The sequence below is a fragment of the Balaenoptera acutorostrata genome, chromosome X (assembly GCF_949987535.1).
Source record: "Balaenoptera acutorostrata chromosome X, mBalAcu1.1, whole genome shotgun sequence".
Classification (NCBI taxonomy): Eukaryota; Metazoa; Chordata; class Mammalia; order Artiodactyla; family Balaenopteridae; genus Balaenoptera; species Balaenoptera acutorostrata.
In genome coordinates this window covers 24,112,815-24,132,134 of record NC_080085.1, presented here as the reverse complement: position 1 = coordinate 24,132,134, position 19,320 = coordinate 24,112,815, and the positions used below count along the sequence as shown (strand labels likewise).

General features: G+C 37.0%; 1 pseudogene; it reads right to left on the bottom strand.

Annotated features, from left to right (window-relative positions):
* Positions 1-284: 284 nt before the first annotated feature.
* LOC103005545 (dynein light chain 1, cytoplasmic-like) lies at positions 285-18,454 on the bottom strand (annotated as a pseudogene).
* Between the last annotated feature and the right edge of the window lie 866 nt (positions 18,455-19,320).

Here is a 19,320-nt window from a genome sequence, read left to right as displayed (position 1 = left end):
GATGTATCTATTTTTTTTTTGAAAGGAATTGACTATGAGGAGGGAAAATATGTGGCAGAGAGGTAAGGAATAGAACATATATACAAATGTAAGTTGTTTTATTAATTGTTTTAGAACCACAACAAATTAGTACAGAGAATGCTTTGTATAAAACAACACAAAAAATGTTCAAAGATTGAGGTGTTGCCTTAGGCAAGGCTGAAGATTTAAGTCTGGTGTTTGGAATTTAGGCTGTAGTCCTTGTTTTTGGATGTATCACTGGGTGTGTGGGACAGTCTGTGCTTTTAAACAGATTTGAACAGAAGAATGACCACTTGGCCCAGGTAGAAGTAGATGAGGTATTTGGTTTAATGTGTCATGTAATTACTGAAGTTCTTCCCCACGATTCAGTGCCAGGTGGGATTGTGCTTCTTTTCAAACTCCTTCTTAACATAGGCTGCTATATCCGTCTCTATGTTATATTTCTCCAGTGCCTGAGTAGCACAGTCCACCAAGTCCTGTTGCATTTCCTCTGACATAACAGCATTTTCGATCACAGCATTTTGGTCGCAGTGAAGTAGGGGCAGGCTGACTGCATCCAGTCTGCTGGGGTAGGGGCTGGCCAGACATACAATTTTAAAGGAAGATCTTTGGGTAAAAGGAAATGATACCACATAAAAATCTGTATCTATACAAAAGACCAAATAACACCAGAATTCGGGAATATGTGAGTAAATACAAAATGGTGTTTTCTTATGTTCTAAATTACACTAAAAGATAATTGAATGCTTAAATAAAAAATAATAACAATGTATTGTGGTATTTACAACAGATGTAAAAATAAACTATGACAATAACACAGGGGCCAGGAGAAAGTAAATAAATTGTACTATTTAAAGGTTCTTCTACTATAGGTGAAGTGATATATTACTTGAGAGTAGAGTGTTATAAGTTATCTATACTAGAAACACCAAAGCAAAATTTCACCAAAGAAAGTATATGGATTGCGAATATGCACATGAATAGATACTAACATCATTAATCATTAGGGAAGCTTAAAGCGACAACGAAATACCACCATATACTTATTTGAGTGGCTTAAATTAAAAAATAATAATAAACTGACAATATTAAATGCTGGCAAAGATGTGGAGAAACTGGAATTCTCCTGTATCACTGTGGAAATGCAAAATGGTACAGCCACGTTAGAAAACAGTTTGGCAGTTTCTTATAAAGTTCAACATACACTTGCCACATGACGTAGAAACTTCACTCTTAGATATTTACCTAAGTGAAATGATTATATTTCCAGAAGCTTTACTCATAATGCCAAAATTTGGAAATGATGAAAATGTCCTTCAGCTGATGAATGGATAGACAGTGTGGTGTGTGCATACAATGGGATACTACTCAGCAATACAAATGAATGAAATACTGATATTTGTAAGAACACAGATAAATGTCAAATGCATGTTGGCAAGTGAAAGAAACCAGACCCCAAAATCTACACACTATATTGATCCATTTGTATAACATTCTGGGAAAGGTAAAACTCTAGGGACAGAAACTGATGGGTGATTGCCAGTGCCTGGGGGTGTGGGAGGTAATGAATCCAAAAGAACAGAAAACAATCAAACAAAAAAATCGAAGCCCAAGAATTCCTATCTTGAACCCAGGCTTGCTCAGTTCCAAAGCTCCTGTGCTCTTGATAATAATCCTGTGATGGATAACATGTTCTAGGTTAATTAAAGGGAGAGAAGTATGAGAGTGCCTACTCATTACGCATATGAGTACTTCTCATACTCATTAACTCATATTCTAAAACACCACTATTCTTGTATTACTTGCTTGGTTCTCCAAGTGTGCTGCCCAGAGCAACAACGTCAGCAGCACCTGGGAACTTGTTAGAAATACAAATTCTCAGGCTCTATTCCCAGACCTACTGATTCAGAAACTCTGTGGGTGGGGGTGGATTCAGTAATCTGTGTTTTAACCAGCCCTCCAGATGATTCTGATGTGCACTAAAGCTTGAGAACTACAGATCTACATTAACTCATTAGTTCTCATTACTTCAAACAATAAATGCATATTAGTTGAGTTACTTTCAGTTAATCTGCTTTGGAACACTACTCATCTGTGAAGTCCCTTATGAAATACCAGCTTTGTGAAACCTCCCATTCCTCCCTGCCCCTCCACAATACATTGTTTATACCTTTATTAAACATGCATTTCCTTTCACCTTGTATTATATTTCATTGCTGACATGTCTATAACCTTCACTAGAATGCCAGTTCCATGGGGCATGGATTCTCATATTTCAGGACTTATGAAACTCATTGCCAGTATAAGTTGAGTAAGGGCAAATCCAGCTGGTCATAAAGGTTAAAATAATTGGGAAGTATCAGTTTCCAAGGTACATAAAGTTTCAGACTTGGTTCAAGTAAATCATTTACATTTAGTAGTCATCGCCTTTTCAGACTCATAGAAATGAGGGTGGGGGTATGGCAGCCATGAAAATGTTGCTCACAAATCTCCTACTGTGGGGCATAATTGATCAATAGCCTCAGCTGTTGAGCTCTGAATCCATCACAGCACTTCCCACAGGTTGCTTCTAGCCAATGATGGTGTGCAGCAGGGATACTAGAGTAGGGGTATTCCTGCAAGGTATAGGACTTCTCTAATGAGCAACTTTGGCTCAAGGACTCCCCATCAACCATACTGAAACTTTCTTAAAACTGTACTGCAGTCTAAGACTTTTCCTACCCAACCTTCCTTCCATCTGTCTTCCACAGGGATCCAAATTGCATAGTGGTCTGATGGCTCCCCAAACTTCTTTCAGTATCCTCCCCTCTTTCCATAGCCATTTCTCCCAATAAATCTCTGCCTTATTTAATCCTGTCTTAGTGTCTGCTTCTCCCAGAATCTGAACCAACATTGGGGATATCATGTCTAGTTTGAGTTCCATGAGTAGTTTTGTTTCACATAAGCAATTGTTTTGTTTTGTTTTGTTTTGTTTTGTTTTAAAGATATACTTTTTTTAAAAATTTATTTATTTATATTTATTTTATTATTATTTTTTTTGGCTGGGTTGGGTCTTCGTTTCTGTGCGAGGGCTTTCTCCAGTTGTAGCGAGCGGGGGCCACTCTTCATCGCGGTGCGCGGGCCTCTCACTATCGCGGCCTCTCTTGTTGCGGAGCACAGGCTCCAGACGCGCAGGCTCAGTAGTTGTGGCTTGTCGCTCCACGGCATGTGGGATCTTCCCAGACCGGGGCTCGAACCCGTGTCCCCTGCATTGGCAGGCAGATTCCCAACCACTGCGCCACCAGGGAAGCCCAATTGTTTTGTTTTTAATGCGTGGACAATGTTACCTGGGTAAATGGCCACTTCCCCCTTGCAGATTGGCTACTAGAAAGCTGAGAACACTAGGATGCCTCTATTTTTTGAGCTAATCATTTTTTCTTTAAAATTTGGGTACACTTGTAAATAAAAGCTTAAATTTTTAAAAATTTTGAATTTAATTGTATAATTTTTTTAAGCTACATGAAATAATTTCTGAAAAAAAGCCAGGGTAAAAATAACCCAAGTAAGGGTCAAATAATAAGGGGTGGGGTCAGGATTGCCATGTTCAACCAGTCCCATATGCTATGTACTTCATGGCTTGAACTGGATGCTTATTGTGAATGGTGCCGCCTGTAGTTGTGTGTTGGTCCTGGGTGGTATGCTCAAAGATGGAAAGAACATGCTAATGGAAAACCCAGATAGTGACATGGAGAGGTCCAGTCAAGCAGATAATTTGGGTAACAATATATAGCTGGGTAATAATAACCTTACTTGAATATCAGAAGTAGGGTTTCACTCCTCAAAGTTAAGCTATAGAGCTCTTTATATTCCTGGAATAGGGACCCCACAATGGAGAAAATTTAGAAGCCCTAAGTACTAATAAGAACTCTTTAGGGCAAAAGCAACAGATTAATTTGAAACAAACTGGCTTAAATCAAAAGGTTAATCCAATAAACCATGTAATCACACTGTACAAAAAACAACAACGACCAAAAAAACCACAGCCACAGCTTTAGGTAAGACTCTAACTTTGTCTTGTTAGGGAGGAAAAACTTTTCCTCTACTCTTTCAAGTTCTGAACCTGTGGCCCTTCGAATTAAACTAATAAAAGACAGATTAACAGGAGAAAAGGCACACAATTTTTATTAATATTTACATGCACAGGAGTTTAGAGAAAAGAAGTGAAACTCAAAGAAGCAGTTGGACTTGGGGGCTTATATAACTTTTAACAAAGGAAAGAGGGTTAGGCTTCAAGGAGTGATAAATTATGGGAAAGTAATTAAGAAATATATGGGGGAAATAACGGAAGATAAAGGCTATTTTTGTAAGGTCTGTTTATGCAAACTCATCTTGGTGTCAACCCCAGTCTTTGATGATAAGAGTTCCTCTTGTCTCCCTGGTACTGGGGCTGGAAGAGGGAGCATTATCCTCAAAGGGAAATTCATACCCAGCTTTTAGGAAGATAAGGAAAGGGGAGAGAACTCTTCCTGTGTTTGTTGACTCTCAATTGCCTTCAGCTCAAAATAATCCTTATGCCAAAGTGGCATATTTGGGGGCCGAATATTCTGATTGCCTTCAGTTTCAAACATTGTGAAAGGGACCTTGTAGAATGTACATTTGTCATTTGTCATTTTTGGCTGCTCAGAAAATGAAGAGCCTCTGTTTAATTTTACAGAAGTGGTTTTAGGTGCATTCAGCCCACCCAGTATAGCTGGTTTCTCTGTTTTGGTCAGTTCCTCGTCCTTAACCTTTGGACGAATAAAGCTGCCAGCACCTCCTGGGGCTACATGCTTCCTCGTTCAGGTTCAGCAGGATACATGTCTGATTTTCCAGAGTCACATGAATGAATGAATGAATAAACACACTGTTTTTCTATTCTTATATTTTTGGATCAATTTGAGATAATTTACTAATAGCTAAATGTGAGATATTAATTTAAAATATAATAGTAGTAGATTTTAGGTTATAATTAAAATGGGGTTAATAATGAATTATCATTATAAAATAAAATCTTTAAGGTCAGAGGAACATGTTGTTTCTAAACATGGAAAATGGACCAGATGAGTCCATTATAACTTAGATGAGTTATAAGGCCCCAGCTATCTAAAGTTACTCATTTCAGCGTTAGGGTTTTCATGCAACACAGTTCATTAGGAAAATAAAATATCTCAAACACCCTGTGTTTCTATTGACATTAGTAGAAGTTGCTTGCATACATCAGGTGTTGACTATTGTCCAGAAGTACTGAAATAATACTTTAAAAGTGTCGCTTTCAATATGAAACATTGATGATTGAAGCATTTTATTTTTCCTGTGAGTGTTAAACATGGAAGTAGAACGGCCAGTGAATGAATGTTGAATTGGCAGGAAACAAAGTGTTATATTCTTGAATTCCTTTATGCTAAGGAAAAAATTACTTGAGTCTTCTGTGTCTCAGCTTTCTCATGTCTTAATAGAATCTATTTCATAGGGTTGGTTTAGAAGAAAACCTTATATTCAGTACAGTGACTGGCATAGCTCCTGACGCTGATGAAAGATGACTATCAACACAGCTTTTTAAGCGTGATACTTTAAAATTATCACGCATTCCTTGGTCAGGTATTAGGAACTAATCATTAGATGTTGATGGTTTCATTAAAAAGATAATTCAGATTGCTTGTTAAGTTATTCCAAAAATATGTATTGTGCTCTTTTGAATATTAAGCACTGTGCTAGATCCGGCAGATGACTGAGTAAAAATATCTGTCCTCAGTCAGCTCATGGTTTGGTCAGGAGGTAAAAATAATTTAAAATTAATGTTAAAAAAACAAACAAAAAACCCCTGAACTCCTAGATAGAGAGAACAGATTGGTCTCTGGTGGCTGCCAGAATGGGGGTGGGAGTCTGGCAAAATGGGTAAAAGTGGTCAAAAACTACAAACTTCCAGTTATAAAATAAATACGTCTGGGTATGTAATGTACAGCATGGTGACTATAGTTAACAACACAGTATTGCATATTTGAAAGTTGCCAAGAGGGTAGATCTTAAAAGTTCTCATCACAAGAAAAATAAATAAATTTGTAACCTTGTGGTGATGGATATTAAGTAGACTTATTGTGATCATTTCACAATATATACGTATATCAAATCATTATGTTGTATGCTTGAAAGTAATATGTTATATGTCAGTTACATTTCCACTTAAAAATCAGTGTTAAACAAAGATAATAAAATTATATACTGAACTCTGCTTAAGGGACCAGAGTGGTAACAAACTAGCAATGTCAATATATCTACTGTACTAATAATAAAAGCTAACATTAATTTACTGCTTATTATGAGACAGGTACTGTTCCAAGCTCTTTTTATATATTAACTTATTTAATCCTTACAACAACCTGATGAAATTGATGCCATTATTTTCCTTACTTTCCAGTTAAGGAAACTGAGGTACAGAAAGGTTAAATAACTTTCCTAAGGTTATTCAACTAGTACAAGGCAAGATAAACCAACCCCAGCCATCTGATTTCAGAGTCTGAGCCCTTAAGCTCAAGGTTGTAGTGCCACTCTGAGGCATCCAAGGTGCCTTTGCAGAGGAAGTAATATAATAATTGAAGCTGGAAGGATGTGCAGGATTGAGCCAGGCAGATTTGGGTGAAAGACACTTCGGTGAGAGGGAGTAGCATGTGTATTGGCAGATAGAACAGGTTATATCCGGGCTACTTACAAGTAATTTACTATGTCTGTGGCCCAGGTCAGTTATGAAGAAACCAGAGGTGGTGAGACTAGTTAGGAAGTTACAGTCCAGGTGAGAGATAATGAGGGACCAGGCTGTGTTGGTGCTAGGTGGAATGGAGTACCTGTTACGTGCTAAATTCTGTAGGGAATACAAAAATGAATGGGACATAACCTTGTCCTCAAAGGGTTTATACTTATATCGGAAGAGAGATGGTTCATACTAGACTGTAAATTTTACTGGAAACACAAGCTTTGACAACAAGATGAGAGGGAAAATTGACCTTCACAAGTAGAAAGAGAGAAAAAATGCTAATTTTAACATTATAAGTATAGAATAAGTTTAAGGATAAAACGTGATTTCCATGACTACACAATCAGAAATAACCAGCTTTGAAGTAGTTGCCAGAAAAATATTCCAAGGATTATTTATGGGTTCAAAGTTAAATTTGTCAGTAATATAATTCTTTTAAGAAAGGAGGGATGAAAATGGGATGTGTACACTGCAGCAGAGGCTCTAAAAACAGCAAGCTTTCCTCCCACAGCTGTCAGCAGTGGTCAAGTGTTATGAGAATACTATGTCTGCTTTGGGGCTTTGAAATCAATATCAGTAACTTGGAGAGGGTACAGAATGTGATAAAGGGTTTAGGAAATAGGAGAACCAAACAAAGGATAAAGGTATTCTGACTATTCTGAACACACTGACCTGTGCAAGCATGCCAAGAGCAGCCCCACATCTAGAAAAGACACAGGCTCTATTTAAAAAGACATGGACTTAACATTTTAAAAGTTTCAGCTAGTTTAACTGGAAATCGCTTTGAATATATGTACTTCTTTTATGCTCTGAAATTTCCTGGAAAATTAAATACAACATGCATTTTAATGAAGCGCCGTAAGTGTTAAAGACGGAAGGGGTTGGGCATCAAGGAAATTAGAATTTTCTTTAATATCATTATCTCAGCCCACTTGAACACATCTAGGATTTTATATCACCGTTAAAACACTTTGAAACAAATTAACATTTACTACAGAAACTTTATGATTTCATTTAGAAAATTCTGACATGGCAAATTTCATGTTACACTAGCAATCAGATATATTTACTCATAAAAGTTTAATTCATTAAAATTATTCCATACATATACATTCATATATATATAAATCATAAACATATGATCTTGATTAATAAACGTTTGGTAATATATTTAGTATACTTTTGTAAAGTGCTTATTGTGTGTTAGGCAGTTTTCAAGGTGTTTGGGATTCATCAGTGAACAAAACAGGCAAAATGTGCTGCCTTCCTAGAGTTTACATTCTACTGGAGTAAGGAAGATGGTGAAAAATAAACATAATAAATCAATAAATGTTCTAGTATGTTAAAGCTGATGAGTACTGTAGAAAAAGGAAACCGAAGCAGAAGAAGGTTAGGGAAATCAGGAGGGCTCGAGGTGCTGAGAACAAGGTGCAGAATTAAATAGAGTGGTCAGAGTAGCATCTTTGGGGAAGTGAGAATTGAGCAAAAGCTCGAGAGGAAGAGGACAGCCATGGGAAAGATAAATAATACTCTGGTGGAAGAATGTTCTAGGCAAAGGAAACAGCTAGTACAAAGGCCCTAAGAGAAGAGGGTGCCTTATGTGTTTGTGACAGCAAAGAAGCCGATGTGGCTGGGGCAGAGTGAATGGGGGAGAAAAATGAAGAGAAGATCAGAGAAATGGGGGATGCAGACCATGTAGGGCATCCTAGGCCATTGTAAACTTTGACTTTTGACTCTGAATAAAATGGAGTTACTAGAGGGTTTTGACTAGAGGAGTGACATGGTCTAACTTCTATTTTAAAATATCACTGGTGGACTTCCCTGGTGGTGCAGTGGTTAAGAATGCGCCTGCCAATGCAGGGGACACGGGTTCGAGCCCTGGTCTGGGAAGATCCCACATGCCGCAGAGCAACTAAGCCCATGCGCCACAGCTACTGAGCCTGTGCTCTAAAGCCCGTGAGCCACAACTGCTGAGCCCGTGTGCCACGACTACTGAAGCCCGTGCACCTAGAGCCAGTGCTCTGCAACAAGAGAAGCCACTGCAATGAGAAGCCGGCACACCTCAACAGAGTAGCCCTCGCTCACTGCAACTAGAGGAAGTCCGCGCAGCAACAAAGACCCAATTCAGCCAAAAATAAGTAAATAAATAAATAAATTTATTTTAAAAAAAAAAAGAGAAGAGACTGTGGAAAATGAAATGGCATAAAACATCACTGGCCACAGTGTTGAGAAGAGACTGTAAGGAGGAAAGGATAAAAACAGAAGACCAGTTAGGAGGTTGTACTGCAATAATCCAGGCAAGAGAGGATGGTTCCAAAGTTGTAGCAGTGGAGGTGGTGAAAAGCGGCTGAAATTGAATAAATGGAAAAAGCAATTTCTATATTTTAGTTTAGTTTTGTTTTCAGTTTTCCACTATAGATCTTAATGGAGTTTTCTGAGGTCTTCAAAATGCTGTCAGAAAATGTTTATTTAGTCCCCACTTTTTATCATAGTTTCATAGCAGACACTGAAAGATATGAAATAGGTAACAAATGCCTATCCTAGCCTTAGAAGTGTCTGCACTATAATTCTAAATAGTTTACTATCAATTTAGAGGATAGATGAATATGTGGGAAATTTGACTGTGACCCCACCAGGGATAATTTAGCCATTCTGACTGGTAGGAAGGAATCACCTTTTTAGCTCAATGCTCCAAAACTGTCCTTCTTGAAGTTATTCACTGTGGAAGGAAGACATCTTTCTATCAAGTTTGAAGAATAGCATTGGTCTGTGCTGCCTCAAAAATGTAATCGCTGGTTGCATGTGCTATTTAAATTTAAGTGAAAATTGTTTAAAATTAAATCAAAACTGAAATTTAGTTCCTCAGTCATAATAGCCACTTTTCAGGTGCTTCATAGCCACATGTGGTCAGTGGTTACTGTATTGGAGAGAACAGATTTATAACTATTCCATCACCCCATAAAGTTCTATTGGGTAGCACTGCCTAGGTACTTTTAAGGAAAATTATATACCAGATGTTCCTGGTATCCCTCTTTCTAGATTCTATCAGTTTGGATAACTACAAAAAAAGGAATAGGAAAGAAAACACAAACTTTGTATCTCTTATGTATTCTAATGAAATACCACCCCTGTATTTTTCCCATTTCTTTTGCATTTGTCTTTCATGGCTTTTTTCTTTTTCCTTTTTCTTTTTTGTCTTGAATTTCTTGGTGCTATCTATTTTTTCCACTATCTAGAATTAGAAATCAATTCTTTTGTTTCAAATGTGAATTCCCCACCCCCAATTATAAGCTGCTACTTTATATAACAAAAGAATTGATTTCTGAAAGCACTATTCAGACATTAGCAAAACCAGCAATTGGAATTATCATTCAAATCAATGTCCCTTATGAGCATTAACAGGCAATGCTAAGACTTAGTCTTATTTTTAGACTTTTCCACATTCCTCTACTATATGAGTTTTAATCAGTCCTATATGATAGCAGGCATCTTTCTTTGCTTCTTACGTTTCAGCTTGCTTTCTTATCCTTTTTGTGCAGTGCTACTTATTTAGACTTCTTTCTAACTGAAGCGGCAAGTGTGGATTTATTCAACTTACACGATGATTTATTTTCTTGGGGAACAAAGAATAAATATTATATATTAAATTAATGATTCTAACATGAGCCTGCTTAGGTAATTCAGGTAATTTCTACTTACCATCTCCTCTTGGGGCCAGATTAATTTGAAGTAGGCTAGAAAGCTAGCCTTGGGATTTGATAATTTTCCTCTTCACTTAGGTCCACCTCCTCCCCCACTTTCCTGTGCTCTGCTCTGCTCTATATCACAGACCAAAGAGGGATGATTCCCCAGATCCCTGCCAAATTGGTTCTTTTGGGGCTTCACCAATGGCTGGGGACTGGAGGTAAGAAGCCAAGGTATGTCTTCCTCTCTCTCTTTCCTTCCTGAGGTATCTTTATCACTGTCCATAGTAACTCTGGTTGCAGCTCCCACAAGGCAGCGCTTTCCTCTGCAGTACCAGCTCCAACCTTGCAGCTCATTTTATGAGTTCAGCTCCTGCCAGGTGGGCACTCCACGTTTCCAGGTTCTCCTTGGCAGCTAGCTGTGCTGCCCCTCAAACAGACCCTCCTCCAAGTTTCTAGCACCTGTAAAAGAACTCAGACCCTGGGCTCTGGTAACATCAGCTCCTGCTATAGTCCTTCCAGCGTAGTAATTGCAGCAGTTTTTTGTATTTGATCATCTCTGGGCTATCTGCCCTCTCCCTGTTGTTTTTTCAGCTCTTCTAACAATTTGAGACTAGCTTCTCATATAAAACTCCCTTTGTTGAACTACCTGACATGCCTTCTCTTTTCCTAATTGTACTATGACTGATAAACCCCAATAGCATGGTATCTAAAAGTAGCAGGTAGGCACAAAAACAAATGATCTCAGGGTCAGAACTGTGCTTGAAATCCAAACATTCCAATTTCTGAGTGTGTCACTAAAGAACATACACACTTTGAGTTTCAATATCTTCACCTGTAAAGTTTGGAAAATAATTCCAATTCCATTTGTTGATCACAAATACTGAATGAGATTATTTAAGTGAGTGCTCTTAGAAAATATCTAGCAGGAGATACACAATGAATATTCAAATGATTGTAAAATGTTTTCATCCTTCATTTAGGAAACAACTTCACTGTTGTAACTTTAGCTCTTGGATCTTTATCTAATTAGCAGACCTCAAACAAGATTGATCTGAAAGGAAATTTAATCCTTTCAGATTCATATGTGTTTAAATCTGCATTACTATTTTTCTCAGAGGTTGTGTGAGGGGTATGTTCTTGCTATTTAAAAAGACTGACTAATTCATCAAAAAATAAATCATACTCAGGCTGTTGTGCAGTCTTTTACACTAAAATATATATTCTAGGGTTCCTGAGTTTTTCTGTCCTTGAAGAGCAATGGGAGAAATCTGTCCACAATTTTATTAAACTCTCCTTTCCTATTGTCACCAAGATATCCATTTCTGGTAGCCCAAAACTAAGTGGTGTGAAATGTAAACAATATTATGAGCAAAATCTCCCAGCAATGAGCACAATTTGCAGACACCAGTCACTGAGGCCTACCTCTTGTCATTGGCAGATACATTTATAACTTCCTTGTTTCAGGCAAAAGTGTTCCCCTATAATTAGAGCAATTCCAAATATTAGAGGATTATGTTTTAACCAACTACTTTACATTTTAATCACATTTTATTGTGAACTATAATATATATTGAGGAAACTGTACAAAGCAGGCATTTACAACTCAATCCTTTCTCATATAATGAACTTCTGTTCAATGATCCTCAAGATCAAGGAATAAATAAAGCCATCAACCTAAAAACCTCATTCAGACTCTGTCATAATCACTACAACTCTCTTCCAAAGAGAATCTGAATTTTATGGTAGTTATTTCCTGCTTTTCTTTATAGCTTTACCTCCTTAGAATGTGTCCTTAAACAGTATGATTTATGTGTACCTGATCTTTTACGTTACTTGGAGTAATGTAGAAGTATTCTACATTTCTCTTCTCAGCATTATGTTTATGGGAAACATACATGTAGTTCTAATTCATCCATGTTTATCTTTTATAATATTTCATTGTTTGACATCATAATTTATCCATTTTACTTTTCAATGAGTTTGAGATTATTTTCAGTTTGAGATATTACAAATAATGATGCTAAGCATATTTTTGTATATGTTGCTTGCTATATATGTGCCTACACTTCTTTTAGGTAGAGATGTGAGAGTAGAATTGCTGAATCATAGGGCAAGAATAGCTTCAATTTTGGTAGATAATATCAAACTGTATTTCAGAGTACTTTAAACAATTTATATTCTTATCAATACCTTAGTAGAGTTCCCATTGCCTATATCCTTGACAATATCGGGTATTTGTGTGTGTGTGTGTGTGTGTGTGTGTATGTGTGTGTGCACGCTCATGTGCATGTTTCTTAAATTTTAGTGGCATCTCATAATTTTAATTCTCACTCTGTTGATTACTAATGAACTCAGCATATTTTATATGTTTATCGACTACTTGGACATCCTTTTCTGGGGAAGGGAAGTTTAAAGAGCTGGCTCAGTTTTATCCTCTGTTTTACACTGGGTTGTCAGGCTTTTTCTTGTTGATTTTTAGTTCTTTATTTTTTCAGGAAGCCAGTTCTGTATCAGCCATATGTTTTATAAGTGTCTTATACTGCTACAGCTCCTTTGCCATTCTCATGATGGCATATTTTGATAAACAACAGTGAAGTAAAAGGTTGACTAAATGAACTACATTAAAATTAGGAACTTTTATTGTCTCAAAAAAATTAATTGGTCAAAAATTCTCAACAAAATATTAGCAAATCAAATCCAACAACATATTAAAAGCATTATTCACCATGACCAAGTAGGATTCATCCCAGGAATGCAAGGGTGGTTCAACATAAGAAAATTAATCAGTGTAATTCATCACATTAATAGAACCGGGGGAAAAACACATGATCATCTCAACTGATGTAGAAAAGTCATTTGATAAAAATCCAACAGGCTTTCATGATAAAAGCTCTGAGAAAAGTAGGACTAGAGGGAAAATTTCTTAACGTGATAAAGTTTATTTATGAAAAACCCATAGCTAACATCCATCATACTCAATGGTGAATAACTAAAAGCTTTCCCTCTAAGATCAGGAATGAGACATGGATTCCTGCTTTCACTGCTGCTAGTTAACATTTTTCTGGAAATTCTAGTCAGAGCTATTAGACAAGAAAAATAAGTAAAAGGCTTCCAAACTGGAAAGAAAGAGGTAAAACTATCTCTATTTGCAGATTACATGATCCTATACTTAGAAAGTCTCAACGAATCCACAAGAAAACTACTAGAGCTAATAAATGAATTCAGCAAAGGTGTGGGGTACAGGAACAACACATGAAAATCAGCTTTGTTTCTATACACCAGCAGCGAGCAATCTGAAAAGGAAGTTATGGAAGCAGTTCTATTTACAGTAGCATCTAAGAGAATTAAATACTTAGGAATAAATATAACTAAGGAGGTGAAAGACCTGTACACTGAAAACTACAAAACATTGCTGAAACAAAATAAAGATCTGAATAAATGGAAAGATATCCCATGGTTACAGCTAGGAAGACCAGCATTATAAGATAATAATACTACCTAAAGCCATCTACAGATTACATGCATTTCTATCAAATTTCTAACAGCCTTTTTCACAGAAATGGAAAAGCTGAACCTCAAATCCATATGGAATTGCAAAGGGCACTGAATACCCAAAACAATCGTGAAAAAGAATGAAGTTGGAGCACTCACACTTCTCGACTTTGAAACTTACTACAAACCTACAGTAATTAAAACAATATGGTACTGACCTAAGGGAAGATATATAGACCAATGGAAAAGATTAGATAGCCCAGAAGTAAGCCCTCATATATATGGTCAATTGATTTTTGACAAGGGTGCCAAAACCATGCAACAGAGAAAGGACAGTCATTACAAGAAATGGTGCTGGGAAAACTAGATATTCACATCCAAAAGAATGAAGTTGCACCTTTACCTTACACCATATACAAAAATTAACTGAAAATGAATCAAAAACATAAACAAGAGCTAAAACTACAGAAGGTCCCTGATGTAGAATTTTTTGATTTTACGATGTTATAAAAATGATACTCATTCAGTAGAAACTATACTTCCGATTTTGAATTTTGATCTTTTTCTGGGCTAGCAATATGTGGTACCATACATGTTGCTGGGTAGAAGCAACAAGCTGCAGCTACCAGTCAGCCACAACATCCTGAGGGTAAACAACCAATATACTTACAACCATTCTGTACCCATACAACCATACTATTTTTTACTTTCAGTACAATATTCAATAAATTACATGAGATATTCAGTACTTTATTATAAAATAGCTTTTGTGTTAGATGATTTTGCCCAACGGTAGGCTAATGTAAGTGTTCTGGGCATGTTTAAGTTAGGCTAGGCTAAGCTATGATGTTCAGTAGGTTTAGGTGTATTAAATGTATTTTCAACTTACAGTATTTTCAACTTACAATGGTTTTATTGGGATATAACCCCATCATAAGTCGGAAAAGATCTGTATAAGATTCTTGTAAGAAAACATCAAGGAAAATCATGACATAGGATCTGTCTGTGATTCCATGAATTTGACACCAAAAGCGCAGGCAACAAAAGAAAGATATATATATATATATATAGGACTTCATCAAAATTAAGAACTTTGTGCATCAAAGGACACTATCAAGAAAGTAAAAAGACAGCCTACAGAATGAAAAAAATTGTAAGTCATTCATTTCATAAGGGATTAATATCCAGACTATATAAAGAACTCCTACAACTCAAGAACAACAAAAATAAACAACCCAATTAAAAAATGGGGAAAAGACTTGAATAGACAGTTCTCTAAAGAAGATATACACATGCCCAATAAGTACACGAAAATATGCTCAACATCATTAGTCATTAGTGAAATATAAATCAAAACCACAATGAGATAACATGTCACACATACTAAAATGGCTATAATTTTTTTAATGGAAAATAACATCTGTTGGTGAGGATCTTGAGAAATTGAAACCCTAGTGCATTGACTGGTGGGAAAGTAAAATGGTGAAGCTGCTGTGGAAAACGGTTTGGCACTTCCTCAAAATATTAATCATAGAACTACCATATAACCCAGCAATTCCACTCCTAGGTATGCATCCAAATACTTTAAAGCACAGACACAAACAGACATTTGTACACCAATGTTCATAGCAGCAGTTTTCACAATAGTCAAAAGGAGCAAACAACCCAAGTGTCCATCAACAGATGAGTGCATAAACAAAATATTGTATATAAAATGAAATATTATTCAGCCATTAAAAAGAATGAAATTTCTCTACAAATAACAAATGCTGGAGAGGGTATGGAGAAAAGGAAACCCTCCTACACTGTTGGTGGGAATGTGAATTGGTGCAGCCACTGTGGAAAACAGTATGGAGGTTCCTCAAAAAACTAAAAATAGAGTTGCCACATGATCCAGCAATCCCACTTTTGGATGTATATCTGGACAAAACTATAATTCAAAGATACATGCAGTCTTATGTTCATAGCAGCACTATTTACAATAGCCAAGACATGGTCGCAACCTAAATGTCCATTGACAGATGAATGGATAAAGAAGATGTGGTATATATATACAATGGGATAGTACTCAGCCATAAAAAAGAATGAAATAATGTCATTTGCAGCAACATGGATGGACCTAGAGATTATCATACTAAGTGAAGTAAGAAAGAGAAGACAAATACCATATGGCATCACTTATATGTGGAATCTAAAATATGACACAAATGAACTTATTTACGGAACAGAAACAGACTCACAGACATAGAGAACAGAGTTGTGGTTGCCAAGGGGGAGGGGTGGTGGGGGAGAAATGCATTGGGAGTTTGGGATTAACAGAGGCAAGCTATTATATATAGGATGGATAAACAACAAGGTCTTACTGTATAGCACAGGGAAGTATATTCAGTATCCTGTGATAAACTATAAGGTATATATATATATATATATATATATATATATATATATATATATATATAAAACTGAATCACTTTGCTGTACACCAGAAAGTAACACAACATTGTAAATCAACTATACTTCAATGAAAAATAAATTTTAAAAAAAGAATGAAATTTCGATATATGCTACAACATGGAGGTACCTTGGAAACATGGTGAGTGCAAGACTATTCACTTAGACCTGTGTAGAGGTCTGCACCTCTGGGACTATGGTTATTCTTATTATGGCACCATTGTACAAAGAATGAGGAGGCTTAGGGCAGAGGCTGGCTGAACTCCACTGGTTGGGTCAACTTAACCACCTGGTTTTTCACTGTCTTTCTAGTGCTGGATGCTCCCTTATGGGCATGAAAATGAGAAAAAGATCTGCCTACTTCATGACCACCCCAGTAGATCCATTCATATGCTTATTTCTCAGACCTCCTTGACCATGATCTTCCATTTATGCTCCTTCCAGGCAGCTGTCCAACCAGCCAACATATTCAACACTGCACAGGATTCTACGCATATTCTAACCTCAGGCTGCTTATTCCTTCACATCAAGTTGACCAAATACACTGTTTAAAGCTATGTCCATTGGGAGGGTTTCCCCTCACCAATGTCTTTAAGGCCCACCCTGGAGTGAGGCTATAATGTAATGTAGTAGTAGTAGCTAACTTTCAGCTTGCACCAACATATTGAGCCAACTCATCTGTGAACCAGGCCTATAGGGAATCCCCCATAATGCCATTAGAGAAGTCCTCAGAGCAGCAGCAGTAAGTATAAAATAGGTCTGTGCTACCTATCTGAGTACCTTTCTTGACTGTCCCAGGCCCATTTTGAATATACAATTTTATCATTTGATGAATTCCTGCTATGCCTTCTTCTGCAATTTTATGACTTGGTGGATCAGAAAATACCCAGTTTATGATAAGCAATTCTGGTCACATGGTCCCTTGATGCCCCATGGTTAGATATTCCCCTTCTACCAGGGCCCAGCAACATGCCAAGCACTGCTTTTTGAATGGTGAATAGTTCTCTGCTGCAAATGGCATGTCCTTATTCCAGAATCCTAGGGGCCTGAACTGTGAATATATGTGGCATCTTTATACACGGGTGCCTCTAGCACCTTGGTATCTGCCATGTATGCCATGTATCATAGTCTGAACCTGTTCCAGAGCAGTCTCTTGCTTTGGGCCCTACTCAAAACTCGCAGTCTTCTAAGTCAGTAGATTAATGGATCAGAGTAGCATTCTCACATGAGTTATATTCCCCCTGTAGAGTCTGCAAAGACTTTTTTTCTTAATGGTAAGATGTTCAAGGTGCAATAACATGTCTTAACCTTTAAGAGAATGTACTGGAATGTACCAGACCCCTGGACTCCTAAAAATTTAATAAAGTGGCAGCCTCCTGAATCTTTGTAGAGTTTATTTTCTATCCTGTTGCACATGTGTCTTACCATAATATCCAGATTATTTGCCATTTCTTGCATCAACTTCTATTAACTTGATGTTATCTCCCACAATTTTATGACTTGGTGGATCAGACAGTACCTGGTAATGAAGAATCATTGTTGCCTCTATGATGAAAGGGGTTTGTAGTATTATCACCTTGGACCTGCGTTATGTTCTGCAGAATAGCCACATGATTGGAGTCTCTTGGAATTATGTCGTGACAGAGAGCAGATGAATATATACTGCTCCAAGTGAAAGCGAATCAATTCTCCTCCTTCTTGATGGAGTTAAAATGAATGTATCTGCTGTATCAGTAGCCACATGCAAAGTCCAGGGGCCATGTTGATCTGTACTGGTAAATATAGCATATTAGACAATATAACCAATAAAACTTTGATTAGGATTACTATTTCTTGAAGTTTACAGTAGTCTGATATCTGTCATATTATTGACACATCCATTTTTTTGCATGGAACAGGCTGATGACCCTGCTTCCTTTAATTATCTGAGCACGACTCTAATCTCTTCTTGTCCACTTGGGATGTGGTATTACTTTCGAATTGCAATTTTTTCTGGATGAGACCATTTCAGGCACTTAGACTTGACCTTTACTACCATCATGACTCTTAAAGTGAGTGTTCTGATAAGTACTGTGTTCACCCAATTTATTCACTCAGGGACTGGTAAAATAACCACAAAGCTGTTACATAGACCCACTGGATCCGCTGTGAAATGGTCTTGGGCCAGAATGCCATCTATGATCTGGCCTCTGTAGCCTCCACTCTAACAAGGGGGTCATGATGTTGTTTTTGAACTGTGTTATTGGTATAAGCTCATACACTGTATCCAACAGCCTTTGTTAGTTCTGAGTATTCTCCTTTCCTCAGTGTACATAAGGGTAAATGGCCATAGAAGTCTCCTTATGCAATACCTAGGAAAATAGCTACTGTATATACTTACTGCGATATGTCCTCCCCTTCGAACACTGGGCTCTGGGTCTAAAATCTGTCTCAGTTTTGGTAACTGGGCATTTTGCATTGCAGCAGCTGACATCAGCCTTTTGCTCTCCTGATTTTGCCTTTTTGGGGGCAATCATTTAAGTGTTACTTTAGACGTTATACATTTTTTTAACCTTAAATGCTTCACAGTGTCTTTCCTAAGAAGAAGAGTCTCATTTTACCCAACTGTAGTACAATTATCGAACCACAAAATTTAATATTGATTCATTACTATTACCTAATCCAGAGTTCATATTCAAATTTAATCAACCTCCCTAATAATGTCCTTTATAGCTCATTTTTTTTTTCTTTCCTAGTTCAAGATTCAAGATTTAAATCAGGGATCACATATTACATTTCATTTTCATGTCTCAGTTCCTCAGTGTTTTGTTTTTGTTTCTTTCATGGCTTTGGAATTTTTGAAGAGTACAGGCCAGTTATTTTGTAGAACGATCCTCATTTTAGAGTTGCCAAACTTTTCTTATG